At 45.4% G+C, this 25,739-nt stretch overlaps 1 pseudogene; it reads left to right on the forward strand.

Annotated features, from left to right (window-relative positions):
- The first annotated feature begins 19,802 nt into the window (after positions 1 to 19,802).
- Positions 19,803 to 25,040, forward strand: LOC4352152 (O-methyltransferase ZRP4-like; annotated as a pseudogene).
- The last annotated feature ends 699 nt before the right edge of the window (positions 25,041 to 25,739 follow it).

Genomic DNA, 25,739 nt, shown 5'->3' on the forward strand with positions numbered 1-25,739 from the left:
GGGGTAGAAACCAAAGGAAACCTAAAGCATGCCTTCCCGAGCAAGGAAACCTCGAGACCCGAGGAAACACAGTCCGACTCGGACCTGCCGGTCAGACCGGCCACACACTGCCGGTTTGACCGGCCCTCAACCGGTGGTCAGACCGGCCCACTCGGAGGAAACCGGTAGACTTCCAAATCTTGGCAATCTTTCCTATATTAATCCTAGGTGCCAAATTTGGGTGTAAACGTTATGTATTGTGTCTTACACTTTTTTTTTGTTATCGATTGCAAATGGACAGAAGTTGGATGTACTATATTCACCGTTCGACACTAGAGTATGGGGAAGAGGTCACTGCATTCCTAAATTTTCCTAAATTTTGCACATAATGACAGGAAAAATAGGTTGAGCAAATATATGTTGTGTCCATGTGGACTGTAAGACTAATAAAATGTTCGAGAATAGTTCATAGGTGCATTCTCATTTGATCCTTAGAGGATTCATGGAGCACTACAGATGTTGGATGTCACATGCTGATACATCCATCTCAAACTAAAAACGGAAAAGTCCATTTTACGCCCTCGAACTCTTATGCTTGTCCAAAATACACCCTCGAACTACAAAATCGAATATAATACACCCTTGAACTGTTAATACTGACACTTAACCCCCCTCCCCCGCCCAAGCCTGTTTTTACCGTGGTTTATGACACGTCGGCTGCTACGTCAACCCTCGCCACGTCGGTGTGGAGATGCGAGGGCGACGGTGGTCGGCAGGTGCTGCGAGGGCGGCAGTTCTAAGGTCACGCCTCGCCTGATTCCGTACCCATCCATTGTCCGCCGGCCTAAGGTTAGAGAAAACGGGGTTGCTCGCCCATTTGGATGAGCTCGACACAGAGCTCGTCCCCATGCCCAAGGTCGAAGAAGGTTGCCGTAGCGACGATGCAGCGCAGAGGCGATGGCGAAGGCAGACGAGGTGGGCGGGGCTAAGGTCGCGGAGGGTGGAGCTCGCTGCCACCTGCGTTTCCTATCCACCTCAAGCTCATCGGCATCCGGGCCATCTCCAACCACCAAGACCGCCCAACTACCTATGCCAGGGTTATGGATACTACATACCCAATACTAATCGACTAAGCTTGGCAGGGCCCACCACATACCATGTCTTATACGCAAATAAACCTAGTATATAGAAGGAGTTTTGGATAAGGAAGGAAAAATAGAGTTCTACATGGAAACGACAAGGACTACTCGGATTGTATCCATATTGGTCTCCCTAGTTTTACTTGGACAAGGGGGCATCTATGGGTATAAATACAAGCCCCCTAGGAGGAGAGAGGACTAGCCACAAGACATATAAATCAACATAGATCAATACAAGCCAACACATGCCAAGATAAGCCGCAGGATATCGATATTAGAGATAAGTCTAGACAAACCAAATATGGTGTCTGCGGAGGCCAACAAGAGGGATCTAGCGCTATCTCTGATTTCGCTGAGTGCGGATTCGAGGAGGAAGACTACCCTGTCGTCCACTTTAAGTTGGATATCCATACCGCCAAGTTGACGATAGCTAGATAAGTTATCCCAATTATTGTATTGGTGCGATTGTGATGAATAAGAGCAACACCGGCTTCAGCCAACAGGAATAGGGCTATTACCTGTCAGATAAGAGGCCCGAACCTGTATAAAAATCCTTTTCTCCATCTCTTTTACCTCAATCTCGCATATACCCTGCTACCAACAATCCCCATACTATGCAAAATACCGTAGTCGTCATATGAAACGTCGACAGTGGCGCGCCAGGTAGGGGGATTTTGGTGCTTAAAGGTTTCGACGAGATGGGTATAAGAGATGGATTCTCCAACAACAAGCTACTCGACGACTTCGGCTGTGGGTAGATCCAACCCGACCGGAGTATGTCTTTTGACGAGATCGGAACCATCGTCATCAACAATTTGATCTATCGAGATCGTCCAAGCCTCTACAAAGGTACGCAATGATGTCAAACTAGTACGCAACAAGATAATTGGTAGATTGGTTTTGAAATTAATCTACTAATTTCATAGATACATCCGGCATGTATCTACAAAGGTACGCAATATTCTATATGTGATTTATCATAGCTATTCTTCAGATCAATACAATATTGTCAGATCAATAATTTATTATGTCTACCTAGAGCATATTTTTTATACAACATCTATTGCACGAGTGTTTCCGATGTTAGGCCAACTACGGTTTAATGCTGGGGGCTCACTCTATTTTCTTATGTCTAAATCATGCTTGTTTACGGTTTACATAATGTCTGATATGTAATCTACTCATTATATCCTAATAATACTAGAAGATTTATGCAATTTTTTCAGTACATAGTCGATATTCTCTGCTATATATCTTGTCTTCTTGACAATATTTTTCAGGAACAATTGAACACTTGAGTAGGATATGGTCGAGTACACCATATTATCGAGAACGTTCTCAAAAAATGCTGAGTTGTCGCACCCAACCTTCCAACGTAGACCGACGACTTATCTCATGTATAGCACCGGCTCCGGCTGGACTATTTGAGAAAAGGTTGTTAACAGATAATTCCTCGCGAACGTTGTCGGCTTGATCACCCAACATGATTGCGAACAGAGATCGGGATATGCTATAAGTTGGGTATGTGAGTCATGTTGGCCACATAAGATGCACATGTAATAACCAACTCTAGCACCCCTATAGGTGATTAAGAGATGCCTATTCCTAGTTATCAACTAGACTGTTGTAGCGACATTTCGCCTTCTATCAATTTAAATTTACTTGTGGACCATTGAACTCCATATATTGTTGTCAAAGACTCTACGTCTCTATGGTCTTACACCGGGATCGACCAAGTGAGTACAGCAAATATTGATAAGGGGAGTCGTGGATAACATAAGATGCTTTCGTGAATACTGTTTGTTTCCGTATGCCTATCTGCCTATAGGTGATCGAGATACGCCTACACCTGGTTCTAGACCAGTAGATCGTAGTGATCTCTCATCATCTAAAAATTCATCTTCAGGTGATCGAGATACGCCTACACCTGGTCCTCGACCAGTAGATCGTAGCGATCTCTCACCACCTAAAAATTCATCTTCAGGTGATCGAGATAGACCTACACCTGGTCCTCGACCAGTAGATAGTAGCAATCTCTCACCACCTAAAAATTCATCTTCAGGTGATCGAGATACGCCTACTCCCTGTCCTTGACCAGTCGGTTACAGGAATCTCTCGACATCTAATGCGACAATCAACATCATCGTAATAGCAACAATCAAGACCGACTGGATCGTCGTTTTCACTAGGACGACATTGTCTAGGACTAATGACATAAGGACGACAACGGACAAGGTTAACGACATCACGACATCACATGACGACGAAGAAACTCGAGATCCCCAGACTTCTAGAGGGCCCGAAGACAAGGTAGTAGGTCCAGGAGTCGAACCTCTGACTACGATAATTCCTAATTGTCTTCATTGTCATCAGGAGGCAGTTCTCGCAGGTCACGAGAATGTCGTCCATCTATTACGCTGGATTCCCTTCAAATGGTCGAGATATGACTACGACTGGTCTTCGACTAGCAATGTAGCAATCATCGAGGATCATCGCACCACGACTTCTAATGGTCAAGATATGACTACAATTGGTCTTCAACCAGCAACGTAGCAATCCTCTGTCGCGCCCGGAAAAATTCCTTTTCCAGAACGCTAGTGTATTAATCCCCGTCCTAGGAAAAGCCGAGGTACACCAAACAAACATGATACAAAAGGCACATCTTTATTATATCAATAATATTTACATTATTACAAAGGCACTTCAGGCCTGACAAACAAAAATAAACAACAGCGGACTAGCGGGCCTACGGCTCCATCTTCACAGGCGCTCAACAGGGGTATAAGCCAGGACTCCACCTAGGACTTCTTCTTCAAAGCTTCTCTTACTGAAGGGGGGAGAGATAGAGCAAGAATGAGTATAACCACAGTACTCAGCAAGTCACACTGGGAGATGCATGAATAATGCAAGGGGGTACAAGGGGTAATAATATAGGGTTAGGTTTTGCAGTAAACAGCATTTAAAAGTCACTTAGTTGCCCAAAGCTATTTTATAAACACGATCCTATAGCTACACAATATTATTAATCAAGGCCGTGAACCCTGGCAACCCGAACTGGGTCCCAGCTCATCCCAAGCCAACCTAGGCCAACTATTACACATTTTAGTTGTTAAGTAAGTTTTAAGAATTAAACCACTAACTTGGGTACATTGCTAGGCTTGCCCATAACCGAGGGCGTGGCTATTCGAATAGATTTACTCTGATCAGAGGTGTACATCTTTACCCACAAGACACATCTTTACTCCGCATTCTATGGCCTTGGAACCCGTCATAAACATGTGACATAACCCTTCACCCATCCGAGCTGTGAACAAAAGTACCGACCTATCCCAGCCTACGGCCGGTATTCTGGACAGGCAGGCCAGGATTGAGCCCCTAGCAATAGGATCAAGACCGGGTGCGCCACACACATAGGGGTGAGACCACCCGCGTACTAGTCCAGTGCCATGGCATCTCGACTAACGGGCACCGTCCCGTGTAGCCTTCATTTGCCTAGACATCTCGATTACCGAGCCACAGCTCATGTAGCCTTCATTTGCCTCAGAGATATCCACCGTCGCAACGATTTCATCCACCTCTATCCGTGTCCTTTTGTTCAGGACTAGACTGAGCACCGAGTTAAGCCTTACCCATTAGACATGTGGTTAGTACGGTAGTGCTTTGCAATAGAGGCCCGAAGACTGGTCCTTATAGTGGCCGAGATGCTACTAGCAAAACCATGCACCTCGAGCCCAGCCTAAAACCATTTTGGGAGTTTTGAATAGAGGGGGGAGGTGTATGTTCAATTCCATCACAAGCCAATGTCGACCCCCGATATTGTAAATCGGAAATCTTCTGTGTTTATCAGTACCAATCCCTGGATCAGTAGTTGGTACACACATACATAGCCGAATCACAACATATCACAAATGAATTCAGGCTAAGAGAGTTAAATGCTTACATTAGGGCCAGGCAGGCCGACAACTATCAGAGAACAACAGCGGAAGACAAAATAATACAAGGGCCCGGTTGATGTCGCGACCGAGAAAATTGCCTTTTCCCGAACGCTAGTGTATTAATCCCCGTCCCAGGAAAAGCCGGGGTACACCACACAAACATGATATAAAAGGCACATCTTTATTATATCGATAATATTTACATTATTACAAAGGCACTTAATGCCTGGCAATAAAAAATAAACAGCAGCGGACTAGCGGGCCTACGGCTCCATCTTCACAGGCGCTCAACTGGGGTATAAGCCAGGACTCCACCTAAGACATCTTCTCCAAAGCTTCTCTTACTGAAGAGGGGAAAGATTGAGCAAGAATGAGTACAACCACAGTACTCAGCAAGCCACACCGGAGATGCATAATTAATGCAAGAGAGTACAAGGGGATAATAATATAGGGGTTAAGTTTTGCAGAAAACAGCATTTAAAAGTCACTTAGTTGCCCAAAGCCATTTTATAAAGACGATCCTAGAGCTACACAGCATTATTAATCAAGGTCGTGAACCCACACGAGCCTGCCTTAGCCCAAGGCCTACGATGATTCAGACCGAACTAGCAACCCGACCCTGGGTCCCAGCTCGTCCCAAGCCAACCCAGGCCAACCATTCCACATTTTAGTTGTTAAGCAAATTTTAAGAATTAAAACACTGACTTGGGTACATTGCTCGGCTTGCCCATAACCGAGGGCGCGGCTATTCGAATAGATTATACTCTGATCAGAGGTGTACATCTTTACCCACAAGACACATCTTCCTCACGTGTAAACACGTGCCACATACCACCACGGTATACGGACGGAAGACGTGACATAGTTCCCAACCCATCCTAGCCATAAACAAGATTACCGACCCAACCCCACCTACGGCCGGAACCCCCGAGACAGGTAGGCAGGACTGAGCCCCCAGCAGTAGGACACCGGCCCTGTGCCATGACATCTCGACTACCGGGCCGCAGTTCGTGTAGCCTTCATTTGTCCTAGAGATGTCCATCGATCCCCGACTTCGTCCATCTCCATCCGTGTACTTTTGTTTATAACCAGACTGAGCCACAAACTAAGCCTTACCCACTAGACATGTGGAAGTACGGTAGTGCTTTGCAACAGAGGCCCGAGCTTAGTCCTTATAGTGGCCGGGGTGCTACTTCCCACAACTGGCATGCACCCAAACCCAACCGAAAAACAGGTTTTAGGGGCTTTGAAAGAGGAAGATAGGGGTATGTCCAATTCCACCATAAGCCAACCATTCCATAGTATCCAAGAGATATGAATATTCCCAAAGTCTAAAGTTATAAAAACCACCTAATGTTGTCCTTTTAACCAGCGAAGCATCTACCTAAAGTCATACTAGTGGTACCATGAGTAGAGTGTCCACTAGTTGGGGTTTTGTTTAATCTAGGGTGAACAAGGTAATAATAACAATAACAATAATAATAAGGTCATAACAAAGGTAAATAGGCATGGCTAGATAAAACAGTGATAACGCGGGAATTTAAATAAAGCGATAATGCAATAATTTAAAGCAACATAATTTTATAAGCTGGGATTCAATATGTTCAAGGATGATGTGACTTGCCTTGCTCGCTTTTCCAAACGTCGGCTTCAACTTCCACGAAGAGCGGATCTTCCGAAGCTGCAGCGTCTACACAACCAACGGAAAAGAAAAGGCTTTTACTCTAATAAACTCCATATAACAAGCAGGAACAAAGCACAAAAATGGGTTCTTGACTTCTTAAGGAAAAATTAGAGACTTGAACGGTCCAATTCCGAGTTCAAATGGCCAAGTTATGGCCATTTGAAGTTTATATGCTCTTTAAATGAATATTTGCGAATTTCTTCATTTAAATTTTAATTTAAAAAAAATGGATTTATTGCGTCAGCCGAGGGGAGGGGCGCGCGTACCGGGTCCACGGGGGTGGGGCCCACGCTGCAGCCCCACGGTCCACGGTGGACCGGGCGCACCCGGGCTCACACCGGCCGGCGCTGGGGGTCCCACGCGTCAGCCGCACCTAAGGGCGCGGGCGGCTGACAGCCGGGCCCCACGCGGCAGCCGCTCGGTTCGCCCGAAGGCGACCACGCCGGCGTAGGCGGGAGGCGGCGCGCCCGCGCCCCTATGCTCGCCGGCGGTGGCCATAGGCACGGCGGAGCGGTGGCCGAGAGAGGGGAGGGAAAGGGGGAAACGAAGTGGCGGTCCACGGCTCACCCCAGGTCGACGGCGACGACGGAAACGGCGACCGGAGCGGAGGAAGGCGGCGGCGCGGCTCGGGTGGATGGGGTCGGCGGTGCTCCGGCGGTCGGCGAGCGAAACGGAGGGGTGGACGAGGTCGGCGAGGATGCGGCGAAGCCGAAGAAGGCGGCGCCGAGGGGGAAGGTGGTCCGGGACGACGACGGCGGCGGACCGGAGCTCGGCGGCGACGGCGGAAAGAGAGAGCGACGGCGCGAGCTCGATTCCGACGGGGAGTGAGGGCGGCGAGTGGCGGAAACGGTGGAGGGAGGCACGGGGAGGGTTTATATAGGGTTGGGAGTGAGAGGGGGTGGCCGGAGGAGGGGGAAACGGGCGCGGGAGTCCCGGCCGCCATTAATGGCGCCGGCGAGGTTAGGGGAGGAGTTTCCAAACGAATCCGAGGGAGAGAGAGAGGGAAAAATGGGGGGAAAGGGGGAGGGGATCCCGGGGAATAATTCCCCCCTATTGATTGCACGCGGGGCGGACAGGGGCGGCGGGATTCGCGGCGGCGGCGGCGCTAGGGCGCGGGCGAGGCGGCGGGAGCGGCGGGAGGAAGGGGATGACGGGTGGGCCCCACCCGTCAGCGAGGAAGGCGGGCGGGCCCGCCCGTCAGCGGCGCGCGCGCGGGGAGGAGGCCGAATGGGCCGCGGGGAGAGGAGAGGGAGGGGGAAGGAGATGGGCCGAGGCGGCCCAAGAGGGAGAGGGGGGGAAAAGGGACTTTTTAGAGCTTTTCTTTTTATAAAACCATTTTAACTTTGTTTATTTCTTCTTAATTATTATTTGTGCTCTGAAAATTCAAGTAAAATTGGAGGTCTCCTTTTAGACCAAGGAGAATTTAACAAAAATTCTCCGGACCACATTCGAATTCTTCTGGCACGTATTTTAGTGTTTGCCAATTTCTTTTCGAATTTTAATTAATTCTATTATTCCTTTTAGAGAATGATTTTTATTTCGGGATGAATTTATCAGGACGTGACAATACCTTGCAATGATTAGTCGTATGAGACCATGAATTATGCCATTTGCAATAACTTTTCTTGCCCAATTCTTCAGCCGATGGAATTGTATGACCAGCAGAAAGTTGAATCTGCTTCTCTCGGAGTAGCAAGTCGAAAATCTTGTCAGCCTTAGTGATATCAAAGTCATACCTCTCCTTTTTTCCTGAGTTCTTTACCCATTGCCATTTTACAACCTTTTTACTCCTTACCCACTCGTCTGTAGCTATCTCAAAATCATCATCCTCATCGTCCGACCCATATATATAAGGACATACATGATTAACCTTTCTAGAATTTTTCCTAGCCTCTGCATTCCTTTGTTCATGCAAGGCTACCTTCTGTGTAAGGTGTGACAAGCTTTCAAAGTCTTCCGATGAGAACTTCTCCCTAATTGGAGGGATCATACCCTGAAAAGCCAAATCGGCAAACTGGGCATCAGTCAAACTCAAGCTGTAACATTTATTTCTCATCTCCCTGAATCTCTGAACATACTCATGCATTGGCTCATCATGCTTTTGCTTGATTGACATTAGATCGGACAATTTCATCTCATGAATCCCACTATAGAAATAGCTATGAAACTGCTTTTAGAAAATCAGCCCAATTGTTAATTGATCCATATGGTAAAGAAGAAAACCAAGTAAAGGCCGATCCAGCCAAAGACAACCGGAATAACCTAACCCTCATGGCATCCACAGCCAATGCTTCACCGCACTGAGCTAAAAATCGGCTAATGTGCTCATAAGTCGATGTACTATCTTGCCCTGAGAACTTTGAAAAATCTAGAACTTTGAACCTGTTAGGTAGAGGAACTTTGAACCATTCAGGATACGGCTGTCGATATAGGTTTCCAACATCTTTCGGCCTAAGCCCAAACTGCTCCTTCGTGACATCTGCAATCAAATCGGCCCATGGTCGTTGTTAAGGTGTTCCTTGAGGTTGTTGTGGCATGGGCTCGAATTGGTTGTATTGAGGAACAAATTGGGGTTGAGCCGATCCTGCATGCTGGTACTGAACATTAGGTGATGGTGGCTGATACTGATAGTTCAAATTGCCCCCTGGTAATTTTGGAGGTCTGGCTGAATATTGCGCAACAAATGTTCAGGAATAACTTGAGGAACAAGTGTGCCATCTGGTTGTACATGATGAACTAAGTGTTCTGTGACAACCTGATTTGCGGTATGCTGCACAGGTTGACCACCAGGTGTTGCAAACCCAGCCAATGCATTCATTGGACTTTGTTGCTGAATTGGCTGAACAACCTGTTGCCTCAACGGTGTCTGCTGAATTGGCTGCAAGACCTGCCGTCTTGGTGGCGTCTGCTGAACTGGTTGCACAACCTATTGGATTGGCGGTGTTTGCTGAATTGGTTGCACAACCTGCTGGATTGGCGGTGTTTGCTGGATTGGTTGCACAACCTGCTGCCTTGGCGGTGTTTGCTGAATCGGCTGCTGCTGGGCTGGATCAATGGTGTGTTGAGGATGTAAGAACATAGACGCAACCTGGTCTTGTGTTAGCCGACTCACATTCTGTCCTGCGTGCTGTGGTTGTTCCCTCACTAACAACCGGGGATTGATTAATTGGCCTGGAGCCGAAGGCGGTGTAGTAGGTGCTGGAGCCGATGCTGGTGCCATCGGCTGAGCCGACGGTGCATTAAGAGGGACTGACTGGACGACTGGTAGATTATCGGTGACTAATGGCCGATAATTCGGGAACACTCCTCCTTGTAGGTAAACCAGTCCTGTAGCTTGATATTCAGCCATCGAACCATCAATCATTGACTTTACCTTGTTTGCCAAGGTGTTGGTCAGTATGCCAGATTGGTTGATCAAAGCATGGTGTACGGCATAGTCAATCTGATCTTGAAAGTTGTTGAACTGCACCTGTGCCACATTGCCATCTTGATTGAAACCTCCACCTTGGACTCCCCGAGAACCATCACCTTGAATCCCTTGAGAACCATCACCTTGAACCCCGTGGACTCCTTGAGAGTTGTCACCTAGATTTGCTAGGGAACCATCTGTAGCACCTTTGTCACTCGGTTGAGCCGAGCCATCTGGAGCTTGTTTCCCTTTTCCATCCTTAGAGGAACCAGTCCCGGGATCGTCAGCAACCACCTTTATTTTATACTTCTAAACAAGCGTTCCCTTGCGAGTCTGCATCAATGAGTACAAGAACTGATCTCGTGCTTGCTGCATCATCGCGTCAAAATCTTTCTTTTGATCAGGTGTGAACTTTTCTGGATCGATGGTCACAAGGTTCCCTTCATCAACGTCTGTGAAACCTAACTTCTGGAATCTGCTTAACTCCAGTGCAGGTCCAAAACTCGCCTTCGGGTATGCAAGTGTGCCAGTTGATTTGATCCTGCAATCAACAAGAAATAAAGATGAAGAAACCGCGGTTAAACCTATAAACGATAGCCGATCGGCTAGGTGCCGATGACATATCATTTATCTTTGAGCCGATGTCATATGTAAATCGATCGGTAGTTATAAATAAATAACAAAGAACTAAATCTACTCGATCGGCTGTAGATATCAACAATATATAGTTCTTATATCGATATATACTTAAATCAAGTGATTGGGATAGATCGGTCGCCATGCCGAGACAGTGTAAATCACTTAGGTCGAAGTATATATTAATAACGAGACAATATGTGTTTATAAAATAGCCGATCAGATAGATCTAGCATGTATCGGCTAATACACCGATACAACTCTATGTTAAGATATTAAAACAAGCAGAATATACCCAACGAAAGCTTAATATGCTTAGATGCGATAATATCTTTACATAAAGGGCAGATTTAACATGTCAACGAAGTATATAGAGCAAATATAGTTAAATCAGATAAGATTGGCTGAAACTCCGACACTACCCTAATTGGCAACCAGGAAGCAGGATAGAGATTGATATTCTAAGCACGACTTAATAGATAAAACTCAACTGATGCAGCATTAAGTATGAAAAGAAGAACAATATCTAGACAATCAAGCCACTGGAAGTTTCATAGAGTGGTAGATATCCTATATAATCTAAATCAACGTCATTGTCTAACCTAACCGGCTACCCTCTTCCAACAGATGTTAGCCGATTGTAGGTTAGATAGCGATATTGCCAAAGATTATGTAAGTTATATGATAACTCGATGGATTACATAAACAAGATTAGAGTATCATAAAGATGGAAGCACTAATCCCGAGAACACAAGCCGTCATAACAAGTTTTACCTCTGTCGAAGATCGAAACCGATGCAGCTCAACCCGAAAGCAAGAACTCGTCGAAATAAAACTAAAGCAAAAGGGTGGCGATGCGCCGAAATTGTATTGAACGTGTGCGTTAATTGATTACATGGGGTTCGGGGTCTATTTATACCCGAAAATTACAAACTATGTCCATACCGGATACGACTCTTATCTCTAACAAACTCTAAGATACCATAAGTCTTTGCGGCAAACTTTTGCCCAAACATATCACTAAGGAAATTACATAAAATATCCTAATTAATAGATACAGTTGCCTTCTCAGGACTCTATCCATGTACAGTAATCATCTTGAAGTACCTCAATTCAACCCGATGTCAAACACCAAGTCGTATTGTCGGAATCGGCTGCATCGGCTTCCCTAGTCCGACTCAGACTCAGCCGATCCTAATCGTAGGCGATCTGGACTCCAGCGGACTCTTGCTCTGTTCTTGAATCGTTCTCCGCCTTCGAATCCACTTCGATCTAATCTTCTTTTCCGATGCCGATATTACCAAATTTGGTTATTAACAGTATTACCGACCTTTCCAGCCGTCACAACCGTCATCGGGAAGCTATAAAAGGAGCTCTCATCCTCACTTCACTCACACACCTCAAGCAATAGCTGTCTCATTTCTCTCAAGTTTAGTTTTGTAGTATCTAGCTGGTGGAATAGGAATAGAGTAGAAATCAGGAGTCTAGAAGCCTTTGGAAGAGTTCGGGTATGGCTCTAGTAGCTTTTCTTTTCCCTTTTGTAAGCTTTGTACTTTATTTAGAATACTCTTCTATATATATTTATGGTATTGAAATACTTTCTAAGTATATGAATGCCTACTTTACATTATGTTCATGTTATACTGAATATATGGCTAGCTTATCTGGGAGATGCTTTGGTGCGGGTATAATGTTTGCATATGCAATTACTCTATGTCATGATGATGATATTAGAGTAGTATCTGGTAGTTTAGACGTGGTGTCTAGATTACGGGATATCATTATTTGGGGTTATATATTGCGGATGAGAGGTGGGCCGCTGATGGAGACAGCTCAGTACGGGTATTCCTCCGCGCCGGTATATAATCCTAAGTTAATTCCCTGGGGAGGGTATTACTCCGTATTTAGCCCCGGTTGTATGGTCATGACGGGCTGTCGTAAGGAACTCGGCAGTCAGGGATGGCTTCTCGAAGTACCAGGAGAGCATCGGATAGAGGGTATTAGCTAGTATATCGGTTAACTAGAACGTATATATACTATGTATATTAGAAGTATAGGAATAGATTTTCTTTCTCCTTTCTTTCCATTTAGCTTAGATAATATATTATGAGAATAAGAAGCTAAAGCTTGTATGTCACTCTACCCTTGGATTATGTTAACCCCTGCTTAGAATATGATTATCACAAGTAATATATAAATTATTAGTCAAGTTCTCTGTCACGACCGGAAATAACCCAACGGGCGTTCCTTACGTGCGTGCATTATTCCTTGTCCCAGGAGGCAAGGTACACCAAAAGTTGATACAGTTCAGAGTTTAACAAGCGGAAGCGTAAATAGATAATTTATTACATGGGCAGCGAAGGCCCAGCACACACAAAGACAAACGAGAAACAGCGGAAGACTAGGGCGACGACCACAGGCGCTTGACGGCAGGCACGAGCTAGACACCAAAGCCTTCATCTTCCAGGGACTCCTCTTCTGGGTTTGGGAAAAATTGAGCAAGACTGAGTACAACCACCGTACTCAACAAGACACACCCACAAGTGCAGAATAAATGCAAGGGAGTACAAGGGAGTTATAATATAAAGGGTTAGGGTTTGCAGTAAACAGCATTAAAAGACACTTAGTTGCTCAAAGCTATTTTGTAAATACGGTCCTAGAGCTATACAATATTATTAAACAAAGCCGTGAACCCACACGAACCTGCCTTAACCCAAGGCCTACGAAGATTCAGACCGAACTGGCAACCCGACCCTGGGTCCCAGCTCGTCCCAAGCCAACCCAGGCCAACCATTCCACATTTTAGTTGTTAAACAGGTTTTAAGAATTAAAACACTAACTTGGGTACATTGCTCGGCTTGCCCATAACCGAGGGCGCGACTATTCGAATAGATTATACTCTGATCAGAGGTGTACATCTTTACCCACAGGACACATCTTCCTCACGTGTAGCCACGTGCCACATACCACCACGGTATACGGACGGAAGACGTGACATAGTTTCCAACCCATCCTAGCCATAGACAAGAGTACCGACCCAATCCCACCTACGGCTGGAACCCCCGGGACAGGTAGGCAGGACTGAGCCCCTAGCAGCAGGACACCGGCCCTGTGCCATGACATCTCGACTACCGGGCCGCAGCTCATGTAGCCTTCATTTGCCCTAGAGATGTCCATCGACCCCCGACTTCGTCCATCTCCATCCGTGTACTTTTGTTTATAACCAGGCTGAGCCACAAACTAAGCCTTACCAACTAGACATGTGGAAGTACGGTAGTGCTTTGCAACAGAGGCCCGAAGACCGGTCCTTATATCGCCGAGGTGCTACTATCAAAACCATGCACCCCGAGCCCAGCCTAAAACCATTGTGGGAATTTTGAATAGAGGGGGCGGGGTGAATCCAATTCCACAATAATCAAACCATTCCATAGTGTCCAGGTGATGAGAAAATTCCCAAAGTCTAGAGATGTAAAACCACCTAATGTTGCCTAATTAACCAGCGAAGCATCTACCTAAATTCATACCAGTGGTACCAAGAGTAGAGTGTCCACTTGTTGGGGTTTTGTTTATTCTAGGGTGAACAAGGAAATAATAACAATAACAATAATAAGGTCATAACAAAGGTAAATAGGCATGGCTAGATAAAACAGTGATAACGCGGGAATTTAAATAAAGCGATAATGCAATAATTTAAATCAAAATAATTTTATAAACTGGGATTCAATATGTTCAAGGATGATGTGACTTGCCTTGCTCGCTTTCCCAAACGTCGGCTTCAACTTCCACGAAGAGCGGATCTTCCGAAGCTGCAGCGTCTACACGACCAACGGAAAAGAAAAGGCTTTTACTCTAATAAACTCCATATAACAAGCAGGAACAAAGCACAAAAATGGGTTCTTGACTTCTTAAGGAAAAATTAGAGACTTGAACGGTCCAATTCCGAGTTCAAATGGCCAAGTTATGGCCATTTGAAGTTTATATGCTCTTTAAATGAATATTTGCGAATTTCTTCATTTAAGTTTTAATTAAAAAAAAGGTTTATTGCGTCAGCCGAGGGGAGGGGGCGCGCGGACCGGGTCCACGGGGGTGGTTCCCATGCGGCAGCCTCACGGTCCACGGTGGACTGGGCGCACCCGGGCTCGCACCGGCCGGCGCCGTGGGTCCCACGCGTCAGCCGCACCCGAGGGCGCGGGCGGCTGACGGCCGGGCCCCACGCGGCAGCCGCTCGGTGCGCCCGAAGGCGGCCACGCCGGCGCAAAGGCGGGAGGCGGCGCGCCCGCGCCCCTATGGTCGCCGGCGGCGGCCATAGGCACGGCGGAGCGGCGGCCGAGAGAGGGGAGGGAAAGGGGGAAATGAAGCGGCGGTCCACGGCTCACCCCTGTTCGACGGCGACGACGGAAACGGCGACCGGAGCGGAGGAAGGCGGCGGCGCGGCTCGGGTGGACGGGGTCGACGGTGCTCCGGCGGTCGGCGACCGAAACGGAGAGGTGGACGAGGTCGGCGAGGACGCGGCGAAGCCGAAGGAGGCGGCGCCGAGGTGGGAGGTGGTCCGGGGCGACGGCGGCGGGAGAGAGCGACGGCGCGAGCTCGATTCCAGCGGGGAGAGAGGGCGGTGAGTGGCGGAAACGGTGGTGGGGAGCTCGGGGAGGGTTTATATAGGGTTGGGTGTGAGAGAGAGGGCGGCCGGAAGAGGGGGAACGGGCGTGGGAGACCCGGCCGCCATTAATGGCGCCGGCGAGGTTAGGGGAGGGGGTTCCAAACAAATCCGAGGGAGAGAGGGAGGGAAAAATGGGGGGAAAGGGGGAGGGGATCCCGGGGAATAATTCCCCCCACTTTATTGCGCGCGGGGACGGCAGGAGGTGGCGGGATTCGCGGCGGCGGCGGCGCTAGGGCGCGGGGGAGGCAGCGGGAGCGGCGGGAGGAAGGGGATGACGGGTGGGCCCTACCCGTCAGCGAGGGTGGCGGGCGGGCCAGCCCGTCAGCGGCGCGCGCGCGGGGAGAGGCCGAATGGGCCGTGGGGAGAGGAGAGGAAGGGGGAAGGAGATGGGCCGAGCCGGCCAAAGAGGGAGAGGGAGGGAAAAGGGACTTTTTAGAGCTTTTCTTTTTATAAAACCATTTTAACTTTGTTTATTTCTTAATAATTATTATTTGTGCTCTGAAAATTCCACTAAAATTTATTTACGCATTTTAGACTTTTAGGAAATATACAAAAATCCTCCAAGCCTTATTTGACTTTTAACTTTGCACCTTTTAATTGTTGGAGGCTTTCACACGGATTTTAATTATTCTAGGCATAATTTAGAGGATGTATTTTAGGGTCATTTTGGGACGTGACATTCTCTCTATATGATCTTCCCACGGGATAAAATAAATACGATACCCTTGGAATACTCTCGAGTGAAATGTTACAATAATATATCCGTGCGCTTGCGGATAAACTCTGTAACCATAATATACCAGAAGTATTTATGCATCATTGCTGGGAATTATATTTCTAGTAGTGTCGTTAAGAATTACCAACAGTCGGGTGGCGACACCCTCCTCCTCCACTCCTCCCCGTTCCCTATCCAATGGGCGGCGGTAGGCGGCGGGATGCAGTAGGAGGGAGGTGGCGCAGGGCGGTGGCGCCCTCCTCCTCTTCTCCTCCCCCTTCCCCTCTCCCCACTCCAGTGGGTGGTGGTGGGGCGGTCGGCAGCGCCCTCCTCCTCCACTCCTCCCCCTTCCCCTCTCCCCTCTCTAGAGGGTGGCGGCCGGCGGCTGCACCCTCCCCTCTGGCGGAGGGAGGCAGTGGACAGTAGGCTCCAGATCGAGCTGGATTTTTATTTTTTATGTTCATACTTTTTTTTATATAATTTTTTATGTGAATTTGGGATGTTATTATCTGTGATGTATTTTTTTTTGAATTTGTGATGTTTTTTTTTAGAATTTGTGACGTGATTCTGTGATGTTATCCGTGCTTTGTAAAGTTATGTGTGAATCTTTGATTTGGGGATGTATGATTTTCTGATGTAGGAAACAACTCATTTGGGGATGTAGTGAGCAACCTTCTGAAATTAATATGCAACCAGCTAAAAACAATGAAAAAAAATCATTTAGTCCCGTTTGGTGTTACTAACCGGACTAAATATGGATCTTTAGTCCTGGTTAAAATAACCGGGACTAAACATGAATTTTTAGTCTTGGATTTGGAGTCCCGATTTATAACCCGGAACTAAAGTGGGGTGCAAATCGGGACTAAAGGTGTTTTCTCCAGCAGTGTGTATTAACAACCATGAACAAAAATACGAAGGAAAACAAGGTCATGCGTCGTGTGTGCGGATGGCCAGGGGATAACTTGTATTGTTGGGCGGAGGGAATGGCACGAGAGGATATTTTAAGGTTTCTTTTTTTTTTAAAAAAAAGATGATCCAATGGCTAAAAACATTGGTTTTACTGGTTTAAGTAAAAACCAATGATTGGATTTTCTTTTCCATAAGAATTTTAAAGATTTAATCTATCTCATTAGAGCGTCACCTGATATCTTAGAAGTATTTATAGAAATGTCACGTGAACTAGAATACTTCATAGAATTTTACTATATAACTAGGAAGATAACATGTGCATTCACGCGGGCATCGTATTATTTAGTTTCGAAAACAGATATAACAAAATAAGTTAAAAACTAAAGTATGGTATTTTCCCTTTTTAATTGAATGTTCGTTGTTTATTTTTCTTAAGAAATCTTGACAAAATTTTAGCTAACAAATTAATTTTTTTTTACCATCATGCTGGAATATAAATATCTTAGATAGCGCTTCTCTATGACATGAGGGACCCTACGCTATTTTTAAGAAAACACATAGTCAACATGAGTTTTAAAATAATAATTTATTGGAAAAAAATTGTAAACTTTAATCATATTGTCATAAGAAAGGCTACTGATTTTGTATTGCCACCTTAGTAGCTTATATGTGCAAGATGTGGAGAAACCTATGGAGCTACTTTAAAGGACATGAATTTTTTGAGTTCGTTGATTCATAATTGAAATATGGTTAGGAGCTAAAATAATTTTTTTTCTATAGCCAGGGGAGTAGAATGACTTAATACTATCTTGTGGGTGAAGTGCTCCACTAAATAGTTCTATATACAAAAGCTGCAACGCAATCTCGTGGGTAAGTACTGCACTAAAATAGTTTTGTGCAAAAAGGACTGCAAAAGTTATTTTCAAAGGCGGCCCATGAGCGTAATGCAAGTGGCTCGCCACAAAGGAGGCTACACATTTGAGCCACATGTGTAAAGAATGCTCGCGAAAATCATTTGGGTAACATTACAATGAAAATAATTGTTCATGCAATTAAAAATAAGTGTCTTAAAATTATCATTTTATACATTGGTTGTTGATAATCCCTATTTGAAAATAGTGATACGTACAAATATTTTTGTCCATATTATTCCTTACCAACAGCCGATGGCAATTGATAGTTCCTTTCGGTATGTAGCAACATTGGCTAGGTATTTTTACAACTTACTATTGTATCCCTTTGTTAAGATGCCCTTGCTATTTTCTTATATGCTAGATTTTCTCCACCTTGGATGCATGTGACACTATATATATTTCAAATAAAAGGCCTCGTGGAGTTCAAATTGATTTCGGATTGTAGGAGACTACTCACTGTTTTATGCAGAGTGCGTGAGACTTCACGTGGCCTAGCAGGAATATAATTTCCTAGCAAAAAAACAATTCCATAAAAATAATTTTTATTGTGGTGTGGACTTTTTATGATTGCCATCATGAGTTAAATATTTTTACTCTAAATATGATTTATATACTTCAAATGATCACTCTTTATAATTTTCCTTTAGCTAATGTGCATTGGCCATTTAGTAAGTATACATACCCTATACACACAAAATTTTTGTATACACACCGTGCACACCAACTACAATCACAAAAAACTGTAAAAAAAAACTATGCATGTACTTTCAACAGTACAACAAAAACTGAAAAAGGATGAAGAAAATAAGATGATCTTAAGAGATAAAAAACGAATCTGGACATTTGTTTAGAAATATTTATATGATATTGAATGAACTATTTATTAGGAGATAATATATGAAAAGTTGGCTAGATATAGTAAGTTGATGGGCTTTTTAGGCCCATAAAAAAGTATTTAATTTTAATTTTTATGGGGATTAAAAAAAGAGAGGAACGGTAGTTGGAGGGATCGTTGCGCACCAAGGCTGATGTCCGGACGGAGATTTTCTTTCCTTGTGAAGTAAATCTAACGTCCAAAATTAAAGGATCCACCAATTTAAATGAGAATCAATTGTCTTGTCAGATTTTTACTATTTTGTTATAGTGACACATGACGATTTGAGAGTATTTATAGGATGCCACATGATAGCCTAGGAACGTTTGTAGTAAATTTAATGGACTTTTAATATAATAGATAGATAATATATACATGGTTAAAATTAAATAACACTATGATATCTACTACAATTATAAATGGGAGTACCTATACATCTTTCGAAAGATTTTTATTATCGTATCACACAGATTTTTAATCTTTAGATTAAAATCCGATAGATATAATAAAAAGAAAAAAGCAATTAAGAAACACCATAATGGACACTAAATTACCATATCCTCAAGAAAAAGACCAAATCCAATACAAAATTTAAAATTTACATGCGAAGATTCAAAAATTATAGTGTAACAAAAGTTACAGTATAAGTTTCATAAATTACACTGTAACTTACAAGAAAATGCACTGTAAATTTGAGTGAGAAAATCGAGTGAGAGATAAGAAAAAATCTTTCGAGTGAGATATAGCAAAATCGATTATAAATTCGAAAGTTATTCAACAAAAAAAAACTATCGAATTACAATACTGCATATGAACTCTTTATTCCCAGCAATTTCTGGTTCCATAACGAAATGCGGTGATTCTTCGAGCCCTCTACTTATATATATGATGTGTCCCCTCTGTCCATGATCATATTCAAATCCAAAGTAGAAGATAGCTAGAGGCAGTGTCATGGCGTCCACTCAAAGCAACGAGCACGGGGCTGGCTTGCTCGATGCTGAGCTCTAGCTCTACGTGAACACCTTGGCCGTCATCAAATCCGTGGCCCTCAAGGCCGCCATGGACCTCGGCATCGCCGACGCCATCCACCACCACGGCGGCGCCGCCACCCTGTCCCAGATAGTCACCAGGGTCACGTCGCTGCACCCGTCCAAGATCCCGTGCCTGCGCCGCCTGATGCGCGTGCTCACCCTCACCGGCGTCTTCGCAGTCGAGACGACGGAGCCGGTAGACGGCGCGGCGGCCGACGAGCTGCCGGCCGCCGTCTACGCGCTCACGCCGGCGTCCCGCCTCCTCCTCGTCGGCTCCGGGAACCACCACCAGCAGGCGTCGCTCATGTCAATGCTGCTCCACCCGAGCTTCATCGCCTCCTTCCTCCGGATCAGCGACTGGCTCCAGCGCGAGCTGCCGGGCCCGTGCATCTTCGAGCACACCCATGGCCGGAGCATGTGGGAGATGGCCGACGACGACGCGGCCTTCAACAAGGTCGTCAACAATAGGATGGTCTCCGACAGCCGCTTGGTGATGGACGTCGTCGTCAGGGAGCACGGCGAGGTGTCCCGCGGGATCAGCTCACTGGTGGACGTCGCCGGGGGCCACGGCACGGCGGCGCGGGCCATCGCCGAGGCGTTCCCGGAGGTGAGATGCACCGTGCTGGACCTCCCCCACGTCGTCGCCGGGGCTCCCGTTGGCGCCGGCCCCGGCGTGGAGTACGTCGCCGGCGACATGTTCGAGAGCGTCCCACCGGCAAACGCTGTCTTCCTCAAGGTATAATGTTAATGGCGTCCTAATTCTCACTCTCAACTGTTACGTTTTGTTCTGATCTTGTTGTCACGTGCTATGCATGGAGTTGGCCTAACATGCATGCATGTCAAATGGCAATTGAATTAGCCGAGCCACTTACTTCTGCCTTACTATTTGACGATAACTAGGGTGGACAGAAAGCTCGTGGCTCGTTAGCTGGCTCGGCTCGTGACAGGCTCGGCTTGGTTCGGCTCATTTGAATTTTCTAACGAGCCGAGCTGGCATTTTAGCTCTTTAGAGATAACGAGCCAGCTCGAGCTGGCTCGCGAGCCTTAACGAGTTAGGACTCCATCACAGCCCAAAAGCCCAATACAACAAAAAGGCCCAAGCCCAAGACACTGCAAACCCTATCCTCACTCCTCACTCAATTCCCCACTCTCCCCAGCAGCCGCCGCCACTCTGCCTCTCCCCCAGCCACTGCCGCTCCACCTCTCCCCCAGCCGCCGCCGCCGCTCCGCCTCTCCCCCAGCCGCCACCGCCTCCGCCGCCGCTAGGAGATCGAGTGCCCGCCGCCGCTCGTCTCTGCCTCTCCCCCGCAAGCGCCCGCCGCCGCCGGTCTCCTCCTCTCCCTCGCCAGCGCCCGCCGCCGACGGGAAATCGAGCGCCCACCGCCGCCGGTCTTTGCCTATCCCCCAACACCCGCCGCCGCCAGGAGATCGAGCGCCCACCGCCGCTGATCTCCGCCTCTCCCCCAGCAATCCAGCGCCCGCTGCCACCGGCGCTCGCCCCCAGCACCCGACGCTGCCGGCGAGCTCGAGCTCGTCTCCTCCAAGTGCCGGCGGAGCTGCGTCGAGTTCATCCCCTCCACCGTCGAGCTCCTCCCTGTGGTCGCCGGCGAGCTCGAGCTATTTTCCTCCGCCGTCAAGCTCCTCCCCTCCTCCCCGTGCTTGCCGGCTACGTCTCTTGCCCCTAGCTTGCGAGCTTAACGAGCTGGCTCAAGCTTGTTGACGAGCCGAGCCAAGCTAGGTTTCTAGCTCGTTAGGATAACAAGCCGAGCCGAGTTAGCTCGTTATCCTAACGAGCCAGCCGAGTTAGCTCGTTATCCTAACGAGCCAGACCGAGCCGAGCCGAGCTAGCTCGACATCCACCCCTAACGACAACATAATATTTGCTATCATCATAACAATAATTAGTCAAAAATACGATCACTCGTATCGAGTAGTAAACATGATCCACAATAATATAGATAAGCTACATGTTAGCATAATAAATAGTACGTACTACTGCAATCTGCATATAAGAATGGAGATGAATTTATATACATCATTGTCACTATCAAAGTATCCCACAGTCAAAGTTTAACTTCGATATGATCACAAGACAAAATCATGTCTTAGTGCCGTTTAACGAACTAAGATTATTTCAGTAGCTCTAAATCATGCCATGCAGGTAGGTAATAAATATTTACTTCCGTACTGCACTAGTAATAATATTAATAATATTTTTACTAGCAATACAGTTATACAATAAACACTGGGCGTGCTATATATATATAGTAGTCTTACAGACTATTATACCATGTATTTGTATTCATGTAGCTCTTTTTATAAGCTGTTAGGAAAAAAATGTTCACAGTTTAAAGAATATAGAAATTACAAGTATACCACTACTGGAGAAACCATCTTTCGTGGGTTGGCCAAAATCAACAATAGTCCCGGTTCAACTAAAAACCGTTTAGTCCCGATTTAAAAGTGCAAAGGGACTATATGATGTTTAGTCTTGGATGGTAAATCTTTAGTCCCGGTTCTATTTGTTTCTGACGATGTCAGGGCGCCAAGGATATTTAGAGATAACTAGAGACTTGACTTCCTCATCCGACTTAGATTCCCTCATCATCTTCTCTCGCTGAGATTTTTAGTCCCGAGACCAGATCGAGATCTCCATTCTCCACTGGATTTTTCACATTTTGATCCTTTTGAAAAACTTATTTCGCAAGTAGATCTCTAGAAAAACTTATCCCAAAAATGGTCCTTTTTGGGGCGCCAGAGTGGCTGGCGCCATCGTTCAACAGGACGGCGCCAGCCTCTTTGGCGCCGTCCCACCGCCGACGTGGCGGGGCGATGCTAAGGTGGCTAGGGGGAGTGCGCCAGAGTGGCTGGCGCCCCCCCCCCCCCCCCGAAATTTTTTATTTTTGTTTTATTTGTTTGATATTTTTTTCACGCTTAGGGACACACAAGAACCAACCATAGAAAAATTGAACTCAAATGGATGTAATATGTGATATGTAGAATTTTTCCTCTCCTCTCCTCTCTCTGAACTAGTGCAGAGGAGAGAGATGTGCAACTTTTTTATTTTTATTTTATTTTTTTGATATTTTTTTCACACTTAGGAACTCACAGGAACCAACCACGTAAAAAATAAACTCAAACGGACAAAATATGTGGCATGTGGAATTTTCCAAAGCTCCACCGAAAAACTTCTCTCCTCGAAAACACAATCTTGCAAGCGGAATTTGGAGGTTTTAATATCGCCGAACCCGGCAAAGCGGAGGAGAATCGGATATAACTTTTTCTGTAGATGTCCGTACATATATTATTTGCCTGATTCCGAGTCCGTATGAGAAAGTTACGCCTATTTTAATAGATGGCATATTTTGTCCGTTTTGATAGAGTTTCGGAAAATTCTACATGTCACATATTTTGTCCGTTTGAGTTTATTTTTTATACGGTTGGTTCCTATGTTCTCCTAAGTGTGAAAAAAATATCAAAAAAATGAAATAAAAATAAAAAAATTGCATCTCTATGTACTGTTTAACTTATATATGTCATTTCATGTGGTTATATTTTGAATTAGATTAAGTAATTTCATATAGTGGTAGAGTGCATTATTTTTAACATGCTGATCAAAGGGTTTTACTAAACGAGTTATGGTCTAATTTTAGTAAAGGTGCAAAGTAGACTAAGTGGTATGCTAGATATTTTCAGACTTAGCTAAGTGGTAGTTCGAGTTTAAATTTTTTTTGTGGTTGGTTGTATCGTGATCCTGAGTGTGAAAAAACATCCGAAAAAATAAAATAAAAATAACACCGTTGCAACTCCATACAGGGAAACAGGAATGGAGGCGGCGGCGCCAGCCATGCTGGCGCCCTTCTCCCTGGGGAGGCGCCAGCATGGCTGGCGCCCTCCTCCTGCCACGTCGGTTCGCGTACGCCACGGTGGCAGGAGGACGGCGCCAGAGAGGCTGGCGCCGTCCCGTTGGATGGCGGCGCCAGCCACTCTGGCGCCCCAAAAAGGACCATTTCTGTGATAAGTTTTTTCAAGGGTCTATTTGCGAAATAAGTTTTTCAAAAGGATCAAAATGTGAAAAATCCAGCCATTCTCCATGCCTCTTCTCTCGCCGTCTCTCTTACTCTCTCTCTCTCTCTCTCTCGCTCTCTCGCAACGGGCTCGATAGGAGAAGCGGTGGCGGCCGCGCTGGGAAGACGCCGGGAGAAGCGGTGGCGATCGCCGGGCGGGGGCTGCAGCGGCCAGGCTGGGGACTAAAGATGGGTACCTTTAATCCCGGATTCGCGGTCCCGGTTGTATAACCGGGACTACATATGGGGGTAACGAACCGGGATTAAAAACACTTTCTACCATTCTACTACTCTACCTTCCCATCATGTTGGACTGTACAACAATAATTTATATAATTCAAGATAAAAATTGCTAAGCACCGTGCTACTTGTTGTGGACTCTCAATTAGTATCCTTGTTAATGAATAACCAATTTTTGAAGTGTTAATTGCCAAATCGTGTCTATCACGACTCATTATTAATCTTAGTTATTATTTATAACTAATTTCATAAATCGAAGTTAACAATTACAAAGCATGACTCAGCTTGGAGGGCCAATTTTATTGCTTCAATTACGTAATTTTTCTAGAAAAATCGAAATAACATAAATATGAAGTCATTCCGGTCTTATATTCTGAATTTAATTATTGTATTAATTTGATCATAGCGAAAATTCGAGATCAGTAATTGACAGTTTGTAATTAGTATGGTGTTTTTGTTTAACCTAAGCCATAATTTGTAATTTCTAAATAGTACAGAATGTTATTTATTTACCTCGTGACTCTCTCATTATGTTTGCTATATATATTCAGTGGATTATGCATGACTGGGGCGATGATGAATGTGTCAAGATACTAAAGAACTGCAAGAAAGCCATTCCATCTAGAGATGCTGGAGGAAAGGTAATAGTCGTAGACATGGTGGTCGGAGTAGGGCCACCTGATCAAAAGCATTTAGAGATGCAGACCTTGTTTGATGCATACATCATGCTTATCAATGGTGTGGAGCGAGACGAGCAAGAGTGGAAGAAGGTTTTCGTCGAAGCCGGGTTTAGTGACTACAAGATCATGCCAGTTCTAGGCTCCAGGTCAATCATTGAGGTTTACCCTTAAAAAAGACAATGATTATTGCCAAGTGTCAGTGTAGAGACACTTTTCAAATACCTTTGCAATACTATAGAGGCATTTTAAAAAATACCTAATAAGTACCTTATGTGAATTGTATCTGTAAAAGAGGCATTTTGTAAAATGTCTTTCTAGAGACATTAAATTGTACTACAACCATATGAAAAACTAGTATAAAATAAAATATTTTCCCTGTTTTTCCCAATCCTTAAACTTATGATCAATTGCACAAATCATACTTATCTTCAAGGCACTAACCAACTCAACCCCACTCATTACTTGTATGTTTTTGCCTTGAGTTACTTATATTAGTCATTTAGTACATATTTTTATTCTAAGAAGTGTCTTTACAAAGTTTAAAGTGTCTCAAGAAAATGCCTTTACATATCAGGCACAATTTAAACTGCCGAAAGAATATCTCTACAAGATAAAATCTAATAAAATATACTGAAAATATTTCTAAAGTATATCTAGAGTAAAAATTTTCTAGGCAATTTTTATAGTGCCTCTGTAAAGTGTCTATACACTATAAAACTGATGATCTAAGAGGCAATTTCCAAAGCGCCTCTACAAAAGTGTTATATGATGTTTCTGTTGTAGTGTGTGGAGCATGTCTGTTAATTTGTTGCTGCTGAGGCTTGGAATAAGCGTGTGCAAGCTCAGTTGTGTTCTGAAATTGTGACGCAA

Source organism: Oryza sativa, chromosome 12 (assembly GCF_034140825.1).
Source record: "Oryza sativa Japonica Group chromosome 12, ASM3414082v1".
NCBI lineage: Eukaryota > Viridiplantae > Streptophyta > Magnoliopsida > Poales > Poaceae > Oryza > Oryza sativa.